Below are 13249 nucleotides of genomic sequence, written 5' to 3' on the forward strand. Positions count from 1 at the left end.
TATGTACAGTCTCAACAAATACACCTCCACCACTCCATAAATGTCAGCCCGACGATAGAAGCTGCTCCTGATCCACCCCAAACATCATAATGCACATGGCATGAAGCTGGTCATTAGTGGGAGACTCGGACACCATCGGACCGTCGATCGGGATCCAAAGAATCTGCCATAGATCATGCAACTGGATAGTCATCTCCCCGAATGGCATGTGGAAGGAGTTCGTATTGGGCTGCCACCGCTCCACGAACGCAGTCAACAGCGGAGTGTCGAGGTTCCTAAACATGATATGTGGAAGGTGAAACAAACCAGTCTTCTCGATCATCTCCTTCAGCTGTAAAATGACACATATACAATTTATACAATTACTGAATGTTTTTGATGTTTATAGTTAAAAATACAAATTACAATAAATGTTGACAAACTATATTATTCTTACCTCGGGTGACGCACCAGAAAACCACTGCTACAAATCTCGGCATGCTGTTGATCTGTTGTAGCATGTCAGAAACGACCGAAGCTCTCCTCCCAGCATTCGTGAGGCAACATGTCCTAGAAAACTAGGAATCACTGAACCATCAATGGGGCCACCATCCACCGGTCCATTAACTAGCCAGCTCTCGTCCTCACTAGCTTTGGGACGTTTGCTGGTCCCTGAAAGTTATAAAATTATACTAAAATACTAAAATTATACTAAAATACTAAAATTATACTAAACTATACTAAAATTATAAACTTATACTAAACTTATAAAATTACACTAAAATTATAAAATTATACTAAAAATACTAAAATTATAAAATTATACTAAAGTTGTAAAATTATACTAAAGTTATACTAAAATTATACTAAAATTATAAAATTATACTAAAATACTAATATTATACTAAAATACCTGTACTCGCAAAGCGACCATCTCTGCGCTGTCTGCCCTAGTTCGGCTGCTCGCCATCCTCACCATCACCACCAGATACTGGCCGTCGCTGTGCCTCGGCTAACTCCTGGAAATACTCATCCACAACATCTACATCAGGATCTCGGTCATCAGAATAATCTGTCGCCGACTCCGCTCCTCGAATCTCCGGCATATCAGCCTCCACAATCGGCCCCCTCCTCACCTGGTCCGTCGTAGCCACTCTCCGCTTACGATCGGATATATCAATACCACGCAATCTCGTATGGCGTGGTGTATCATCCTCGTCGTCCATATCTAGACGATGAGCAGATGACGGGATGGATTTCCCACCCATAGTAGGTCGCTCCGTCTACAAAAAATTACATCTAGTTAATAAAAAATTGTAACATATAAATTATAAATTACACTAAATGTAAATAATGTAAATTTTTTAAAAAAAAATTACACAAAAAAAAAATTACACACTAAATTACATAAAAAATTACATCTACTTAATCAAAAATGTAAATAATGTAAAATTAAAAAAAAAAACCTTGGGTGTATGCAAATCACGCCCGAACCACTGATCGGACGTATGAACATCACGTCCGACCAGTGGTGCGGGCGTTCGAGAATCACACCCGACCAGTGGTTCAGGCATGTGGCTATCACGCCCGCACCACTGGTAGGGCGTGATTCTCTTATGCCGGAACCACAGGTCGGGCGTGATGTTCATACGCCCGACTGCGATTCCGGCGATTTTCAAAAAACGCCAAATGGATTCAAATCAAAGCGAAATTCAACGAAATAAAACCGTAAATCTTACCATTTTCGATTTTCCTTTACGGCTTTTGTCACCATCCATGATTCGGTTCAAAAATTAGTCCGGATTTGATCGAAGATTGTATAGGGTTCTTACGAGGTTTTGGATTTTTTTAATTGTGGTGCAAAGGGTAGTTCGATCTATTTCCGAGACTAGAGGTATAAATTAGTGGCTAGGAATAGTAATTCAGTCAAAGATTGAAAGAGTAGAACTAATATAAAAGCAAAAGAAAATAAGAACACAAAAAGAAAAGAATAAAACGATTTGATGGAAATTTCATAGTCATCATACGACCCAGCAATGCAAAATATTGGTGGGATTGTCCTTTTCGCTTTGGCAGCATGCGTGTTAATAATATAGTACGGAAAATATTTAACAATTTACATTTTTATTTAATAAAAATAATATTGATGTTAGGTGAAAATTATCAATTTAAAACTAATATTCTGCTAAAATATAATTATGTTTTACATTTTTATTTAATAAAAATAATATTGATGTTAGGTGAAAATTATCAATTTAAAACTAATATTCTGCTAAAATATAATTATGTGAGTAAGTTTTGAACAACTCATAATTAAAAATAGGCTGAATATAATAACATCTTTTGGACTTATCATCATTTTTAATAATGTCACAATACTTTTTTTTTAAACTTCTGCAATTTCACGTGGTTTCGTATGATTATAGAATAAAAAAAAAATTGGAATAACCTACTTTGGTATTAAGTAGAATTAAAGACAAATGTCTCAGCACTGAGCCCTAGTGGTCACCGCGGCTGTCTTCCTGGCTAGCTAGGTTGATCTGTCCATACCGCCGATAGGGTCAAGGTCGTCGGAATCGGCTTCGCATCACCGTGTAAACCAGCTAAATACAGGCATCGTTCGGCTTCGCATTGCCGTTTAATCAGATAAATACGGGTATCTTCTGATGTTAGTGTGTGTTTCCTGCTAGTAACATCCGACAACCATGGAAAACGAAATTGAAACTTTACTTAGTAAAGTCACGATTAATGTGGAAGAGGAAAGCATAATCGAGGAAGAGACAGAGGGGATCAAAATAGAACGATGGTGTGTGGCGGGGAGGGTGCTAACGCAAAAACCCCTCAATGTGCGTTTCATGTTCTCAGCCCTCAGTGGACAATGGCGGATGAATAGATTCACGATTGAGGAGGGGGAGGATGGCAGATTTATCTGTGAGTTCCAGACGAGGAGAGACATGGACAGAATCCTACGAGATGGCCCATGGATTTTTGAACGCAATATGGTGATCCTGGCTATGGTGGAAGGATATGATAAACCATCGGAAATCCCACTGCAACACTGCCCGATCTGGGTTAGAATATATGACCTCCCTTTGATCCAAAGAAATGCAAAGATGCTCCAAGCCATTGGGGCCCGAATTGGAACTGTTTTACAGTGTGGTGAGGAAGAGGCGAGAGCAATTGGGAAGTATGTGCGGATCCGGATTAGCATTGATGTCCAAAAACCTTTACTGCGAAAGATACGAATCAGAAACAACAAAGGGGAAGCAGGATGGATCTTTTTCAGGTATGAAAGACTGACCAACTACTGTTACTGGTGTGGTATTATGGGGCATAATTATGAAAACTGTGAAACAATGCCAGAAGATATAGAAGTAACTGAGTGGCCTCACGGGCCAATTCTTCGAGCATCACCAGTCAAACTACAAGCGTCAACGGGACGCCGGGAGGTTTTCTGCAAACCAGCTAATTCCCACACAACCGGGGCAACCAGCTCCACTAACCAGGCTTCAACCTACCAAGCTGAAAGGGTGGTGACGAGTAGAAAGTTGAATATGGGAATTTCAGGCACAGACTGTATTGACCAGAATTGGGAAACAGGAAAACTAAATAAAATGAATCCGAATGATGGGAATGCGGAAGAACGCCAAGAGCAAAGTAAGGCACCTTCAGAAACACAGGAAAAAGACCTCTCACAAAACAATAAGCCTCGCAGGGTCAGAATTATACGAAACAGGAGTGGGAAGAGCACAGACCAAGCAGACATGGGAAAGGCGACGGGAATGGTTGCAAGCCTAGTAGGGGAGAAAAAGAGAACCATGAAGGATGTAGATATGGAGGAAGCCGATGTTAATAAGAAACAGTGCAATGCAGATTCTAAAATGGAACGGGTGGAGGCCACACAAGGGCCCCGCCCAGAATTATGAAAATGCTGAGCTGGAATGTGCAAGGGATGGGCAATCCTTGGACATTCCGAACCCTCAAAGGGATTTTGAGGGAACAACGCCTGGACGTTTTCTTCCTGATGGAGACTCGGATAAGGAAGAATAACGCTAGCTATCTGAGTCAAATTTTTGATACTTACAACTGGTTTTTTATGGATGCAGTTAGGAGAAGTGGGGGCCTAATTCTGGGATGGAAAAATGAAGTACTACTGAATATCAGTCGCTTCTCGGCACATTGTATTTATTTTGTTATTTCAAACGAATTAGGAGGCGTCTGGAGAGGCACGGGAATATATGGCTGGCCTGAACAGAATAAAAAACGATTGACCTGGGATCTTATTAATTTCCTCTATCAGAGTGATAGTTTACCCATGGTTTGCTTTGGAGATTTTAACGAGATTTTGTGGGCTTCTGAAAAACAAGGAGGTAGGGAGAGGGATGGAAATGCTATGGATCTGTTCAGGCAATGCATAGAAGACTGTCAGCTTCTAGATTTGGGGATGTATGAGGCACGATTCACATGGTACAACAAGAGAGAAGGGGCTGCCGCTATATGGGAGCGGCTGGATAGATTTCTGGCGACGAGCGCATGGTCACATCTGTTTCCGATAGCAACCGTTTCCACGTTACCACGCGTGACATCTGATCACAATCCACTCATTTTGAGTTTCTCGAATAGTAACACCAAGCTAGGGGACGAAAGAAGATATTTAGATTTGAGGAATTCTGGACCAAGCATCTAGAATGCAGAGAAATAATTGCTGATGCATGGAGAAGCCACGCCACCCGCACACCAGTTACACAGCGAATTCACACTGTCGCTGAGGAACTGAGTAGATAGAACAAGGACAAGTTTGGTAAGATAAGGGCCCGACTAAAGACGCTAAACACAAAATTGAACCGAGTTCAGTAAACCAGTTCGACTGATAGCAAGAGAGAGGAGAAGGCGTTAACCCGATAGATATCAGAATTAATGTCATCTGAGGAAATAATCTGGAAACAGCGAGCACGGATTGAATGGCTGAAGCAGGGCGACAGGAACACGACGTTCTTCCATTCCAAATGCTCAGCTAGAAGACGGAACAATTACCTTCAAAGTTTTAAAGATGCATCGGGTAGATGGGTAACCGGAAGCGAGGATATCGCGCGAGTGGCGACTAGCTATTTTAACGAGTTGTTTCAACGATCCGAAATGTTTGGAGGGAGAGAGTTTGCTTCAGCGATTGATTCAACCATGTCGGCTGAACAAATTCAACAAATGTCTGGGATCTTTACACGAGAAGAAATCTATACAGCCCTCTTCCAAATCAACCCAACAAAGGCTCCAGGGCCTGACGGTATGTCTTCTTTACTGTATAGGAAATATTGGGATATTGTTGGTGATGATATTGTGTCCTTCATCTTAGATATTCTTAACTCTGGAAACATGCCTGATATGCTGAATCACACACTGATTGCTCTGATCCCTAAGGTAAAAAACCCAACGATTATGTTTGACCTCAGACCTATAGCCCTTTGTAATGCTTTGTACAAAATCATATCCAAGGTACTAGCCAACAGATTGAAAGAGGTCCTCCCTAGTTTAATTAACGATACACAGTCTGCTTTCGTTCTTGGTCGTCTTATTACAGATAATGCTATAATTGCTTTCGAAGCGTTTCACAGTATGAAAACAAGGCTCAAGGGTACCAAGGGATTTTTTGCGCTTAAAACTGACATGAGTAAGGCGTATGATAGGATTGAATGGGATTTCTTGAAAATGGTTATGGAACAGATGAATTTTCCACCTCACTTTGTGAAATTAATTATGATGTGTATCTGTTCTGTGTCCATGTCCCTTCTGATTAATGGACAGCCTTATGGAATGATCCAACCGGCAAGGGGAATCAGACAAGGAGACCCCATTTCCCCTTATCTTTTTCTCCTCTGTGCGGAGGCTTTGTCGGCCAACATAAGAAAGGGGATTAACTCAGGCCAGCTGTACGGAATCAAGATTAGCCGTCAAAGCCCGTGTATTTCTCACCTTTTCTTTGCTGACGATTCTATGATTTTTGGGAGGGCTAATGAAGCCGAAGAAGGGACCATTAAGCAAATTCTACAGCAGTACGAAACAGCCTCGGGTCAAGTGGTAAATTTTGCCAAATCTGATATTTTCTTTAGCTCAGGTGTGCCAGAAGAGAGGCAAACAGCCCTATGTAATATGCTACATGTAAATGAAATGGGAGCATTCCCTAAGTATCTAGGGTTACCAACTCATATAGGTCAGTCTAAGAAATAAGTATTTACTGCTGTCCGCGAGAGAATTTTGAGGAGAGTAAAGGGGCGGTCAGAGAAATTGTTATCAGCTAGAGGGAGGGAGGTACTAATAAAGGCTGTCATTCAAGCTATACCTCAGTATGTGATGTCTTGTTTTTTGCTCCCTGAATCCTTTTGTATAGAAATACAGCAGCTCATTAGTAAGGTTTGGTGGAGAGGGTCAGAAGGCAAAAGAGTGATGTACTGGAAATCTTGGGATACTATATGTCGAGCAAAGGATCGAGGGGGTTTGGGTTTCAGATGGATTCGGTCGTTCAACCTCGCTTTACTAGCCAAACAGTATTGGCGACTTGTGACATGTCCCGATTCGCTATGTGCAAAGGTTTTGAAAGCCAAATATCATGGGAACTCGGATTTTCTCAATGCGGAAGACTGTGGTAATCCTAGTTACTTCCAGAGAGGATTGCAAAAGGCGAAGCAGGTTATCAGGAAAGGTATGATGTGGAGGATTGGGATAGGTGATAATGTGAAGATTTGGGACGATAACTGGGTTCCAGCAACTAATAACAAAAAGCCCCTGATTTGTTTACGGGAGCCGAAGCCGCGGCTGGTTCAGGAACTGATAGAGGAAAATACCATGAAGTGGAATGAACTATTGCTGCACAATTTCTTCACGCAGAGCGACATCACTGACATCCTCAAGATCCGATTGAGTTTCCGCTGCCCTCCGGATACTATGTACTGGGGACCGACGGTGAAAGGCGAGTTCACTGTCCGTAGTGCGTATCATATTGCTGAAGCAATACGCCGACATGAAATTGATGCCCCTGAACAGTCGAGTGAAATGGCACCTCTGCAGAAACAGATATGGAGTATAAATTGTTTGGCCCAAATTCATCATTTCCTTTGGAGGCTATTGAACGATATCTTACCAACATTTGCGAAGTTAAGGTCGCGTGGAATTAATACGCAGCTGCTATGCCCGATTTGCAACAGAGAAGAGGAGAATATCTCTCACGTTTTTCTGTTTTGCAGGTATTCACGGAGCTATTGGAAACTCGCTGCATTATCGACGCGGGTGGATAAAATTCCAGCATCAAATGTATACGACTGGATGCTAATTTGTTTGGAAGTCCTCCCCACGGTGGAACGGGCATACTGGGAGACTTTGTTGTGGAAGATATGGTTCCGAAGGAACCGGTGGATACACGACTGGAAATGGATCCCCGACTCACTCCTTATCGATCAAGTGCAGGAACTGCTTCAACTATAGACAAATACGGATTCTGGTTCCCAGATTCCTGGTCAACATGCCAGATGTGCTCAACCTACTAATTCAGTCCCTACAAGAGTATGACGTCCTCCCCAAAACGGCGTTATCAAAATTAACGGTGACGCCAAATTTGATTCTAATGGCCATGCGTGTAGGGTGGGATTGGTAGCGAGAAACTCATCGGGACTGATCATGGCATCTGCTGGTCTTCCAATCCAGAACTGTATGTCGGTCGAAGAAGCAGAATTGTTAGCTATACTAGAGGGAATGTCGCTGGCCAAGGACTGTTGTTTTAATGATGTGATCATCGAAGCAGACGCAAAATCTGGCATTGACGCGCTGCAAACGGGTTTCCTCCCACAATATCGTCTCCTTTATTTATATGAAGACGTATTAGCATGGAGCTCGATTTTTCATTCATGTACCTTTTCTTTTATTCATAGGGAAGGGAATAAGGTAGCTCATTCCTTAGCGAAGTGGGCTACGCCTTTAATATCGCCTTTAGTCCTTATCGAGGATGTCTCGGATTCAATATGGGACCTCGCTTGTAATGACTTGATTCACATGATTGATTAATATATTTCAACATTTTCATCAAAAAAAAAAGAATAAAAAACAATTTAAATAATTTAAAGCGAATACTATTTTAATTGAGTGTAAGGGTTAATAAGTGATTTTTATTAAATTTATGGAGTCAATAGCTCAATTTAAAGGGTAAATTACAAATCTAGCACAACTAAAGGGGTCCATTTATATATCTAATACACTTTGCTTCCATCTCACTAAATTAAACACTTTCATCCATTTTGGACAAAATTATCCTTAGTTCTATTCGATCGATCCATCTGCTCCTGTTTCTTCTTCTTCTTCGGTTCATCTTCTTCAATTTCTGGTACCAATCGTTAGCGATTTTTGAAATTATTGAAGTATTATATTCAATTTCTTGTAGAAATGGTATGTTTTTAGCTTATACGCTTGTTTTTCTCGTTGGTTTTGCCTCTTTCTTCATCTGTAACGACATCGTTTCAATTTCCTCTATTTTCCTCCATTGTTGTCGCATTTGTGACAAAATTTATCGCATTTCGTCACAAATGCAACAACAGTTATCGCATTTCGTCGCAAATGCGACAACTCTTAAGATACATTTCAAAACTATTAAGATATTTCAAAATTTTAGAGGGTTAATCTATTTATTGAGCCAAATTCTGGGAATTTCTTGTAAATCTAGCCGAAAAGGTAAATATAAATTTTAACCCGAATTCATATAATATTTTTCCATTAAGAATAATTTATTTTCTAATTTAGATTAGATAATCAAATCAGCAGATATTGGTTCTGTTTATCAAATAGCTGTTAGTGGATTATCCTTTTAGCTAGCTGATTTGACTATTTGATTGTGTAAATTTGTTTGGTAAAACTTAGCTAATTACTAATAGTTGTTTGTGTAAAATAATAAATAAAGACATAATAGAACTTTTATTTGAGATTAAAGGATAGTAATTAGGGATAAAAATGTCTTTCAAAAGAGACGGAGCAATAAATTAAGGGTAAATTTCAAATAAAACCCCCGTGGTTTCACTAATTTTCAGATAAAGGACCGTGATTTACTTTTTATCAAAACAATGACTGAGGTTTTCAACTTTAACAAAATAAGGACTTTTTCAGTTGATACTATTAAAATCACCCTTAACGACTTAAAAAATGACATATTTTAAGAACTACTAATATTCTAAGCAACTTTAATTCTTCAACTTTTTTATTTCGAGATTATTTAGATGATGTTTGGTAAAGAGAGAGAAAGTTAATGTTTAGAGAGAGAAAGTTCCAAAAAAGATAATTTTCTAAAATCGAAAATGTAGTTCCATAGAAAATATGACATTGAACAACTTTAATTCTTGAAAATTTTCATTTTCAGGTCGTTAAAGATAATTTTAATAGCATTACTAAAGTATGAAACCTCAATCCTCGTTTTGACAAAAAGTAAACCACAGTCCTTTATCTGAAAATTAGTGAAATCACAGGGGTTTTATTTGAACTTTACCCATAAATTAATTGAAGCTCTTAGCCTGTTGGTTGAGAGTTTACCTATGATTCTAGAGGCTATATCGAAAATACTTATAGAACAAAAATAGCATCAATTAAATTTATCATTATTATTAAATATTTTCCATTAAAGGTGTTTTTATTTTTATTTATTTTTACAAAATGGCCACATTCACATCCTATGGTAAATGTAAATCCACATCAATTTCATTTTTAACAAAACAATTAGGTACGCCTTAAAAAAACAATTACGTACAAAACTTTAGTCACTAGGAATCTGTATTCTCTCGTAATGCTAAAATTTCATTAGAAAATAATAGTACAATGATAGTATGAAAGTATGAAAGGAATAAAATTTTATATAAATATAATTTTTTTTTGGATAGAAACAGGAAAGGAAAAACAAACAAAGAACAACTAACTTGAGATCAGCATAGGAAAGCTAACCTCAATCCTCTCCTCTAAAAGAAGAGAAGAGAGAAAGATAGAAGGATCAGAAATGGTAGTAACGCCTAACATCCCTCCATGACCAGCCGCCGCCAAGCGATCTGCAACCCGGTTTTGCTCTCTGAAAATGTGGCTGAACTTTAAGAACTCAAAGGAAAAGCAAATCCTTTTAATAGCTTTGATAAGGTTGCGGCTATTAAGACAAATAGCATGATTACCAGAAATCATTTTGATGGCCTCCATGTTATTAGACTTCACAGATAACCTCTTAACACCCAGACTCTTGGCAAGCTTGATACCAAAGAGAATACCCCAAAACTCCACAGAAAAGGAAGAGCCTAACCCCAGATTCTGGGTGAACCCAGACAGCCAGGCGCCCCCCGCATCTCTAAGAACACATCCGGCAACAATCTTTCCATTGTTAAGGCAGGAGCCATCCGTATTCAAATTATAAAGAGTAAAAAAAAAAACTCATTAAAAGTACCGCTAATACAAACAATAAATGGAACCTATACTGCTCGTAATTTCAAATTTGCAGAGAAGTAACTGTAATACTAATTTTTTCATTTAAACCATTCAGAATTTTCAGATCAGAATCATTTCTTTTGCAATCCCATAGATCTAGTCTTCTACGGATAATGTCTACCATTTTTGCTCTTACTAAACCAGAAAAGATTACAAATAAAAATATGATGAATAATAAATACAAATTAAACGGATTAAGAGATTTGGTAAAATATATAAAATCCCATGAAAAAAAATTTATATTTCTGTTTATAAATCTTATGTTTTCATACTTTAATTTAAGGGATTTTATAGGAGGGTCCGGGTCCTCCAACTCATATAAACGACCTTCCACTAACATTTTGACACCTATACTCTATTTCAACAAAAAAAAAGTTAAAACGTCTTTGTTTATTCCGCAGACTCTCGGAAATCTCACCATTTCATTCTTTCTCTGCACAAAAATGAAAAAAACACCATTACAACCAACTGAAAATCTTACAGTCGTATTTTTTTGGTTGAAAATCTTACAGTTGTTGCCTTAACTATGAACAACACTGATGGAGTTTAAAACACTGGCTCCCCATATCAGAATATCATACTTAAGTTTAAAACACTGGCTCCCCATAAAACTAAAACTGAGATAATAAGTTTTGTTGGGATCTGAATCAAACTTAAGTTGAAACAGAGATCAGAAAAATAAAATCAATAACTCAGCATGTGCTGGTACATGCTTTTTAAACAGAATAGTTTTTTTTTTTTTAAATTTAACTGAGTAACAATGGAGATTGCCAGTGATACTTGACCGGTGGCGGTAATATCGACGGCCCGATGGAGAAAGATGGAGATCACCAACGATACTTGACCGGCGGCTGCAGATATCGCCGGCCGGATGGAGAACGATGGAGATCGCCAATGATACTTAATCGGCGGCGACAGATATCGACGGCCGGATGGAGAGCGATGGAGATCGCCAACCTTACTTGACCGGCGGCAGTAGATATCGATTGCCGGATGGAGAACTGTGTTCTTTCTGCCGTTAATGATGTCTAGCCACCAGTTTTTATTTTCAATTGAATTCAAAGTTAAAGAATACATGTGTCAAAATGTCAGTGGAAGGTCTTTTTATATGAGTTGGAGGACCACGACCCTCTAATAAAATCCCTTAATTTAAATATTATTTTTATATTTACCCTTTGATAATATCATTAAATACTTAAAATATATTTGAAATTACCATAAACAAAATATATCTTTAGAATTAATATATTAATTATTTATTGATTTTTAATTCATTTAATAATGTTTTTCTTAAATTTTTAGGAATATGTTAAAATCACTTTTTTTTTACAACTAAAAAATCACTTATTTTAATAACTTAAAATATATTTTTATAGTTTATATGAGAAAGAGACTTGTCAAACAATCTTTTTAAATAGATTTTTTTCCAGTTAAAAAATATTTAATTTAGAATTATCTATATTAGCAAAAAAAATAAAAAAAAAGAGTGAAGAGTTTTAACTGTGCATGTGGTTTAAGTCGAAAATCTTTAACTTAAAATTTTAAATTTAATATTATTTTTAATAAAAATTCAGTGGTTAAGGACTTCAAGTCGTTTAAGTTAGATTTTGAGTTTGAGTTCTAACATACGTAAAAAGATGGGTATTACTATATACCGCACCCAAAATTGCTAGCACCGCCTCCATTGGACAATTTTGCCTTGCCATAAAAATGTTGTCAAAATTGAGAAAAAAAATTTTGAGAGAAAATTTTGAATTTAGCCTAAACGGATGCGGCATACCGTCCGACCCATGGTTGGAACGGATGCGGCGTCCGTTCCACCATGGGTTGGGTGGTACGTCGCATCCGTTCCCACCATAGGTCGGACGGTATGCGGCACCCGTTCCGGCCATCGTTGGAACGGATGCGGCATCCGTTCCACCATGGGTCGGGTTGTATGATGCATCCGTTTAGGCCAAATTTTGAAATATACAAAATCGTAAAATTTTTAGTGACGAAAAATACTAAATCATTCAATTTTTTGTGACGAAAAATTAAAAATTCTTCCATTTTTTGTGACGAAAAATGCAAAATCGTCATGAAAAATATGTATTATTTTCATGAGTTCTTTGATAAAAAAAATATAAATCTTAATGTTTCCGACTCGTAATCATCCATTTTCGAGGTTCCAATTGTCACATATCAATTATTTTCATAATTTTAATTATTGTTATTCGGGTTTATGATTTTGGAGAGAAAATGCAAGGAAGATAGAGATGATTTGAGCAAATTCCATTTTCTTGTTTCAAAAAGTGAGGAGGGCAAATATGTCCAAAATGGGCGATGAACCGGAATTTGGGTGCGGTATATAGCAGCTCACTAAAAAGATTTTATGATAATTTGTCTCGATTCGAGGTTCGTCAGATATTATTTGGATGGATCTTTTATCCGATTCTTCGATTCGAGACTTATTAGGTATCCTTTATGTCAAACATATCTATATACATAAAACTCAAAATATAGTTGATAGTTACTTACCTTGGCTACTAATTGACCCGATCGATTATTCTCTAAATTCTGTCTAAGACGTTTTCCCTCCAAACGTTTCCAAAACTCAAAAACTCTTCGGTTAGGACTTAGATCTATGTATAAGGATGCTATGTTTTAAATTTCAAGTGATTCGGACGGTCGAATATTCGTAAATCAAAGAAACAATGAAGAAACGTTCGAAAAACGATGAACGAACAGAGAAAAGAAAAAAAAACAGAAAAAGGAAAAGGATAATCCCCACCTCCCGCGAAAT

This window comes from Euphorbia lathyris, chromosome 8 (assembly GCF_963576675.1).
Source record: "Euphorbia lathyris chromosome 8, ddEupLath1.1, whole genome shotgun sequence".
NCBI lineage: Eukaryota > Viridiplantae > Streptophyta > Magnoliopsida > Malpighiales > Euphorbiaceae > Euphorbia > Euphorbia lathyris.